Raw genomic sequence first — 9,068 nt, forward strand, 5'->3', positions numbered from 1 at the left:
CAAACTATATAAGCCCTCATATGCCTGCTGGGGTATTAGAGAAGTTTGCTTCAAAATATAAACAGAAATTGATTTTGCATGAATAGATTTTAGAAAGTAAAATCCTCTGCTACAACGTAAGTTCCATGAAGGTAGGGATTATTATCTGTACCACACTACATCCCCATTTTCTAGAACAGTTTCAGTATTTGGTACTGGAAAATATTTGTTGTACTCAAAAACTATTTGTTATTGAATGAATCATACTATCCAGCATACAAAAGATCAGTAAATTCTTGGTCAAACTTTGCCTATTGCAATTATGGCCTACTTGGGGAAAAGTGGTCAGTCTTCTTTATCTTTACTTTGCCATTTTCTGCCCACATTTCAGTTTCACTAAACGAATGTTTAGGCAAGAAAATCAAAATAGGTTCAGAAAATGGCACTAAGGTGACAGTAAGTGCTGAGATTGTACCTGCCATCCTGTAAAGAGTAAGAAGGGCAACAGATACATGGTGAGGATTTGATGTGGCAGGAGATCCATCTGGAATTGGGAGCAAATACACCATGAAGTTCTCCACATGGGTGTTTCTTTTTATTCCCCTTCTGCAGCACAGCTACATGTTCTAGATTTCTCACTCACTGAATGAAGTGGAAATAAAACTACATTTCCAAGTTAGTCTTTAGAGTGAACCATTCCAAATAGATACCATAAAGTGCTGTTGGGCAAAAAAATAAAATAAAATAAAAACCCAGGGAAAATAACCGTTCAGACTTACTGGTTTGGGCTTTGGCAGTAAAGCAAATTCAGCTTTTGGAAAATTATGTTTATCTTGTGTATTTTTCATGTTCTTAATCCTGGCCGTTGTTTGGATTGTCATTTCCTCAAAGGAAAAGATAGTGTAAATCCTCATACATCTGTACAAACACAATTCAATACTTTGCACATAATGAATGCTTAATAAATAATAATGCTTCTCCAATTTATTTAAAAAGTAGAAAACTCAAAACTAAAAACAGATCTTTCAGAAACTGGCAACTATACTTTCCCATTGTCATCTTAGTTCTAGCTCTTCATTGTTCCATACTCAAAGACAGATAGCAATAGAGGTCATTCTTTTGATCACTGGACAATTACTGATTACCCACCATCTGACAGGCACAATGCCACAGGGACACAGTGATGATCAGATCAAATTTAGTGAGTCCTTTATAATACAGAGTCCACAGTCTACTTGGAGAAACAGCCTTGAGCTAAGTAATTATACTAATAAGTATATATCAATAAGTTAAATAAATGTCCTTAATATAAAGAACATTTTTCCTTAGACAGAAAAAAAAAGACTGAAAACAATGCCAGGCAGACATTTTTATGGAGTTCCTATGTAGCGTGACATTTTGGAAGAACTGCAAGCTGTTTAATAGTGCTAGCACACAAGGCTGGATATGATGAGCTTAAGAGGGAGTTGGAGAGGTGGGTAAACCAGAACATGTCCTGCTAAGGTATCTGGACTTTATTCTGTAGATCATGAGTATGCATAGTCTTGGGCCTTTCCTTTAATAAAGTAATCATTCTAATTTGCCATGTAACTTACAAACTATTCACTTATAAATTTCCATATTTAAAAAATATTTACTTAAATAAATAATAGCATTAATAATAATAATTTTGTCCCACTCTCAAAAAATATTGTACTCATATTTTGTTCTAATTTATTTAGAATAGAATTTTTTTTCCTCGTAGGCAATATTTCAGTTATACATACAGACACACATATATACACAACCAATCCATCTGGAAATTGTCCCCTTTGTTTTGGAACCCAAATTGTACAAATTGCATAAACCTTAAAAAGCAAGTTTCTTTTCCATCCTCTTTTATCCCCGAACACTTTTAAACTAAGCTGAAAGTAAAAAATTTATCACTGTAAGAAATACAAAATGAATATAAAGACACCAGCTAGAGAATACAAAATATTTTTCCATTCTGTAGAAAAATACAAAATGTTACATTTTAAGTGAGAAAAGAAAACTGTTCTTTTATATCAACATAACACTAGAAAATAGAAATAAAGATTTAAAATAGACTTTATTATAACAATGATAACCAATCTTAATCCTTTCCTCAAAATAAACAATTTTGATTAAAATATAAACACAACCCAGAGTTTGAATGAAGAAATTTTAGTCTTGAATTCATACTCTTTTTTTTTTTTTAAAGATTTTATTTATTCATGAGAGACACAGAGAGAGAGAGAGAGAGAGAGAGGCAGAGACACAGGCAAAGGGAGAAGCAGGCCCCACAGGGAGCCCAATAAGGGACTTGATCCCGGGACTCCAGGACTATGCCCCAGGCCAAAGGCAGGCGCTCAACCGCTGAGCCACCCAGGGATCCCCCATATTCTTTTATATTAGTTGTTACCTACATTTTTTTAAAGTGGGGAAAAATTGATGGGTATATTGTTTCATTTGCTTTTATGCTAACCTGCTTTATTGTCCATGTTAGCAATGTAAAAGTGCTGGCTAAATATTTTCTAATAAAAAGAGTGACTGTTCAAATAACATAAAAGAAATGTGTAGAACGTTTTGGAGGAAAGAGTGGTGGAGTCAGAAGGACCAGAAATTTGGGCCTTGAATGATTGGAAAAACGGACAGCTTTCAGATTCTAACAATAAAAGAATGGATTGAAATTGGCTTTGAGAGACCAAACTCAGTATACCTTTCCTACCAATAAAAGGAAATAGGGAAAAAATCAGATTATAAGGATAGCTGACACATATGTTCCAGAGAACTTCAAGTTAGCTTCTGATATTTAGGGGAAATGCATAGAATAAGAAAACAAAGAAGTAAAGAAGACTCTAAAATCATAACTCATGGACTGATTGGAAGCAAATAGATCAGAAGTCTACTGCATTTTCAAAGGAATGCTTATAAGATTGTACTACAGAATACCTTGGATTGTTCCAGATTTAAACAAACAAACAATACTGTGGGCCTTCAACGTTATGGGGGGGGGGGGGGAATTGGTTGAAAAAGCTTTTTATTGAGCATAGTTTCTAATTCCTATTTCAGATAAACCAAGTATAATAGAAAAGAAACAGAAATAGAAAAGGTAGAGCCAAAGAATAAGGAGAACAATAGATACAGGAAGTCTTCTAGAGCAGAACAAGAAACTTAAGGAACCTCTGCCACCTCAGGGTAAAATGTCTTAAAATGTCTGTTCAGTGGATTTCCAGAATTGCTTACAGACTAGTGACTGCTATGTGCCTCCCAGTTTTCCTTTTCCTCTGTGGAATTTATTACAAATATATAAAATAAGAAATTAATTCATAGTTAACTCGCCCATGAAGATTATTTTTTGTCATCAACTATATGTAATATTAAAATATGCATTTTTAATAAAATATTGGCAAGCATCAGCAGGTAAATATTTCTGAGGTTTCAACAAAGGCATTCTATATAAAAGTCACAATTTTGGGGCACCTGGATAGCTCAGTTGTTTGAGTCCAGTTGGTTGAGTCCACAAGAGTTATGTCCAACTCTTGATCTCAGCTCAGGTCTTGATCTCAGGGTCATGATTTCAAGTCCTGTGTTGGGTCACACAATGGGTGTGGAGCCTACTTTAAAAAAAGTCAAAATTTCTCCTTCAGAACATGCAAAAGATGGTGATATCTTCGGAATATAAGTCAGCATGAATGCCCCAGAAATCTTTCTTGGTTTGACTGCATCTAGAGACCATTCATCTGCAATCAGGATGTTAGACTTGAAATGTAAGGCAGTATAGTGTAGTGAATTGATGATATTCATTGAACATAGTTTTCAGAGTCTAATGGTGTTAGTTCAAATTCTGTCTCTAACAATAATTAGTACAATCTCTTAAAGTTCTTTATGTCCCATTTTCCTCCATTTTTTAGTATGGAGCAATGGACCATAAGGATTAAATATGATAATATATGACACATGGTAAATGCTCAATAGTTGGCTTGGTATAGACAAAGGATAGTTACTATAAACCCTCCTATTGAAAGAGAGACAATGGGAGGTTTATAGGAGTCACTGGTCCTCAGCAAATGTGAAATCCCACAAGGCACATCTTGCTAGTTCCTTCATTAAGACTAAAAGCCAGGTCTTGGTTCTTTGCTCTACCCACTGGGTCCTTAGTTCTGGCCCTTCCTATCCTTCTTTCTTTGTCAGGAAATATAACCTGTATTTACAGCTGAGTAATTTATCAATTTGCTTCCTGTATGTAAAATGGGGATCCAACTTATCCTCTTGCCAATAAACACATAGTACCAGTCATCCTTGCAATTAAAAATAATGATCCTGAGAAAATTCTTAGACAGCCTTTTCTAAGGTTGAACTTATTGCTTCTCACTCTTTGGTTAAGATTATGTGACTAAGGTAGAAGTGAAGTTGGTCAACATACCATTTACAGTAATATCTACAGAGATATTAAAAATAGATACCTAGGAATAAATGTAACAAAAATTTTAAAATCCTCTTTTTATTCTGTTTCTATCCATTTCCAATCAAGCTAGCAGTGCTTCTGCTCGTATAATTCTCTTAAAATTTCCTTGGTCCCTTATGAATCATATTAGGGGTTTGCTTAATTAGATAAAAGCACACTCAGAGGCCATCTTCAAGATGTTTTTACCTTTGGACTAAGTTGAGGCAATGAGAAACAAAACATTGTTTAACTGAGTAGTTGTCTTAGTTACAACCTTATATCTTTCTGAGGTTTCAACAAAATATTTAATAATCACATTTATTTTGTTTTTAAATAATAATTTCCTGGCTTGAGAAAATAAGCATTTATTTTCCCTCATAGCTTCTGAGACTCAAGTAGTCAGGGGCAACTCATCTGGGTGATTTTGGCTAACTCTCTTATGAGGGTGTAGTCAAATGGGGGACAGAGATAGTTACTTGAAGGCATGACTGGTTGGAAAATTTATTTTCAAGGTGTATCACTCACTTTGCTGGCAAATTGTCATTGTTGGCAGTGAGCCTCAGTTCATTCTCATATGTCCCTTCCCACAAGACTACTTGAGTGTCCTTATGATATGACAGATGGCTCTACCCAGGGTAAATGATCCAAAAGAGGGCAAAATAGGAACTGAAATATTTTTTATGACCTAGTTTTGAGAATCATACAAATCCACTTCCACAGTATTCTATTTTTCACACAGGTCATCCATGATTCTCAGTGGTTAACACACCAAGACACAAACACTAAGAGAAATGGACATAGGGGGCCATCCTGGAAGCTAGCTCCCATACTGCCTTCTAGTGATAGAAAATAGATATTAAACAATAAATATCATAAGTAAAGTATATGGTATGGTCAAAGATGTTAAGTACTATGAATGGGATGAAACAAAAAGAAGACCAGGGTTAGGTAAAGGGGAGAGCAGATAGTATAGGCCTCATTGAATAGATGATAGTTCTGTAAAGACTTGAAGAAAGTAATTTTATAATACCAATATTCTAATAATATACTTCCATATTTTATTTATTTCAAAGATTATCATATTTTCAATCAGAATCAATTTAATGTATTAAGAAAATATATTTCTTGTTATGTCTAAGGCTATATACGAAGCTTATGAAAGCTTCTTTTCAAGGATTTGGTGTTCACAGGCCTTGTATAAGAGGATTACAAGTTAGCAGTAAAAGGATTTACAGTAATCCTTAGTGATCTGTTATTTATTTGTGAATTCTTAACCATTTTTAAAAGTCATTGAGCTATTCCTCTCACTTAAAAATCAGCCTCTGATATTTGATGCATATAAAAGAATGCATATAACTAATGAAATATAATAATAGAATGAACACATATGAACCACCAACCAAATTAAAGGCTAGCATATTGTCTCTACGTTTGAAGTTCTTTATTCCTCCTTAATCATATTCTCTATTTTACCATCCCTGAGGTATTTGTTATCATTAACTTGAATTGATTATTTCATTTTTTTAAAAACACTTTTACCATATATGTGAATAGTGATAAAACATTATATATTCAGTTTGCTTATTTTGGGGCTTATAAAAATTATGTTTTGCATATAGCCCCCTGAATTTTTTTTTTTTATTTATTTATGATAGGCACACAGAGAGAGAGAGAGAGGCAGAGACACAGGCAGAGGGAGAAGCAGGCTTCATGCACCGGGAGCCTGACGTGGGACTCGATCCCGGGTATCCAGGATCGCGCCCTGGGCCAAAGGCAGGCGCCAAACCACTGCGCCACCCAGGTATCCCCTGAATTTTTTAAAATAGCATTTTCTGTCTAAAACTTACTTGTATCATTGTATATACTGTCTTTGATTAAAATTTATTTTATGTACCATATTCCATTGTATGGATAGAACACAATTTATTTATACTTTCTCTTGCCAATAAACACATAGTACCAGTCATCCTTGCAATTAAAAATAATGATCCTGAGAAAATTCTTAGACAGCCTTTTCTAAGGTTGAACTTATTGCTTCTCACTCTTTGGTTAAGATTATGTGACTAAGGTAGAAGTGAAGTTGGTCAACATACCATTTACAGTAATATCTACAGAGATATTAAAAATAGATACCTAGGAATAAATGTAACAAAAATTTTATACTTTTTTGTAGACAAATCAAAACCTTTAATGAAACAAATAGAAGTCAAATAGAGATGTATACCATGTTCATCAATTGGTGCAAAATTTCAATTCACCTTAAATTAACCTATAGATTAATTTTAATTTCAATAAAAATCTTACCTTGTTTAAAATAAATTCCATCAGCTGATTATAAAATTAATTTGAATTTACAAAATCCTAAGAACAGTTAAAACACACTTAACAAAGACAAATAAGTTTTGGGAACTTGTCCTATCCAGATATAGTAAAGTTCAAAAACATCTGATTTTCATTTTGTATAATGATCACTTTTTTTCCTTAGGCAGATGTATTCTTCTGGAAAGAACAATATCAAATGCATGTAGACATCTTAGCTTCACTGTGTAACAAAATTGCAATGAAAAACTATTAAAATATATGGTTAGCATGTAAATAAATTTTCCCTTAATGAGACTAAATAACTACAAAGTAAAATTATTAAATTAGTTATATGTATGACTTTTAATGATTTTCATCAGTGATATTTGTTTAATTTACAATAATAATTGACTGATGGTATTCTGATAATGTCCCCAAAGACTCTTCAGAATCTTTTCTCTGAGGTGACTGTCAGTGCCACGCTATGTGGTCTGAGAGATCTAAATGCCTTTGATCACCAGTCCTAAAGAATGTGGGAATAAGAACAAAGTCTAAACTTTCTGTAATGTGATGCCAGGCCCAACAGAAGCTCCATCACTTCACCTGAATAAATGCTTTGATCTCTCCCACCATAATAGAATCAGAGTTTGTACTGAAATGTTTCAATTTCTCCTCTGGCCAGGCACAATTTCAGTATGGTTGCTTACTAAAATCAATAATACATACCAGTTTGTAATAAATAAAATTTTCTGTCAGAATACAGCTTTTATATATATATAAATGGACATGAATATGACACATGTTCAAATGGCTTACAAGAAGAACACAAAAACCAATGCTCCAGCTACATGCACTACACATTTTAAGTTTTGAAATTTCTGGTAGTGATATTTGCTTTTTTTCTTCAAAAACATTGCACTTTTTGTGTGATTTATTTACTTTCTCTAAGAAGCCTTAATTAACCCCATAAGGAATTCACCACTGTCTCTTTGTATGATGCTAGTATCCCATAGACACATCTAGCATAGCTTTTGAAGTTCTTTATTCCACCAAACTGTTTACATGACTGTTTTTCCTTACAGATTGTAATCTTTTGAGAACACAGATGGCATCCTACTCATCTGTGTACACCACCTACAGGAAAGTAAAGGGCATTCCACTCAAGGAATGTCAAATCTTTGAACTCATCTCCACTGCCACATCAACCATAACACATTCACTTTCTTTTTTTTTTTTTTTTAAGATTTTATTTATTTTATTCAGGAGAGACAGAGAGAGAGAGAGAGAGGCAGAGAGGCAGGCTCCATGCAAGGAGCCAGATGTGGGACTCGATCCCAGGACTCCAGGATCACACCCTGGGCTGAAGGCAGGAGCTAACCTGCTGAGCCACCCAGGGATCCCCTATGTTCACTTTCATAATCAATTCTTTCACAGCTTCCTCTAGTTTTACTTAAAGACCTTTCGAGTGTCATTTTCCAGAAAATCATTATGTGACCTTTTGTTCACACCAATTTATGATGTCATTGATCCATGCTACATTTACTTAATTTTTCCCACATGTCGAATACAGTACTTAGTACTAGGTATATAAATATGAAGAAGACACAGCCTGCCCTTAAAGAATTCAAAGACCAGTCAGAATACAAAAACTAATAATTGCAACACAATGCAAATGCTATAACATAGAAAGGAATGGAGTGATCTACAAACATATTTTGTGACTAGCTCTGGCTATGTAAAACTCAAAGAGCTTAATGAATTAGCAGATTTTGCCAGATAAAGATGAAGGAAGGAAATTTTTGGAAGAACGTGTGCAAAGACACATAGTCAAGAAAGGATCAAGGGATCTAGTGAATCAGGAGTTGCTCTCTATATTTGGAGCACAGGGTATATGTGGAGAGGACACAGATTGGAAAATTAGCCATAAAACTAGAATAGATCTTAGTGGCAATGTTAGCCTTGTGCAGAGGCCATGCTAATCCTCTGTATTATTCCCATTTTAGTACATTGTACTGCTGAATCGAGCACTTAAAGGCAATGTTAAGAAAAGTATACTTTATCTGTGGCAACATTAACATAGAAGAAATTGTTAAACAAGGCAGAAACATGATCAGATTTAGCTTAAGGAACATCCTGCTGATGGCAGGATGAGGACAAGTTTGGAGGTGAGGAAAGTTTGTGGTAGAAGAAACAATTAAGAAGCTTTTAAATCTTCTAGGGAAAAGATGAGGTGAACTTTCAAATGGTGGAGGCATTGTGGGGTACAAAGATTAATTTATTTGATGTTAATGAAATAAACTCAACTGAGCAAAGTAGAAAAAAGAATAGGATGGAGGAGCTA

At 34.3% G+C, this 9,068-nt stretch overlaps 1 non-coding gene across 1 annotated transcript; it reads right to left on the reverse strand.

The window, feature by feature from the left end:
• Positions 1-8,650: 8,650 nt before the first annotated feature.
• Positions 8,651-8,755, reverse strand: LOC119874334. Its single transcript, XR_005368207.1, has one exon. It is a non-coding gene; the product is annotated as a U6 spliceosomal RNA (small nuclear RNA).
• Positions 8,756-9,068: the final 313 nt, after the last annotated feature.

This window comes from Canis lupus, chromosome 12 (assembly GCF_011100685.1).
Source record: "Canis lupus familiaris isolate Mischka breed German Shepherd chromosome 12, alternate assembly UU_Cfam_GSD_1.0, whole genome shotgun sequence".
Classification (NCBI taxonomy): domain Eukaryota; kingdom Metazoa; phylum Chordata; class Mammalia; order Carnivora; family Canidae; genus Canis; species Canis lupus.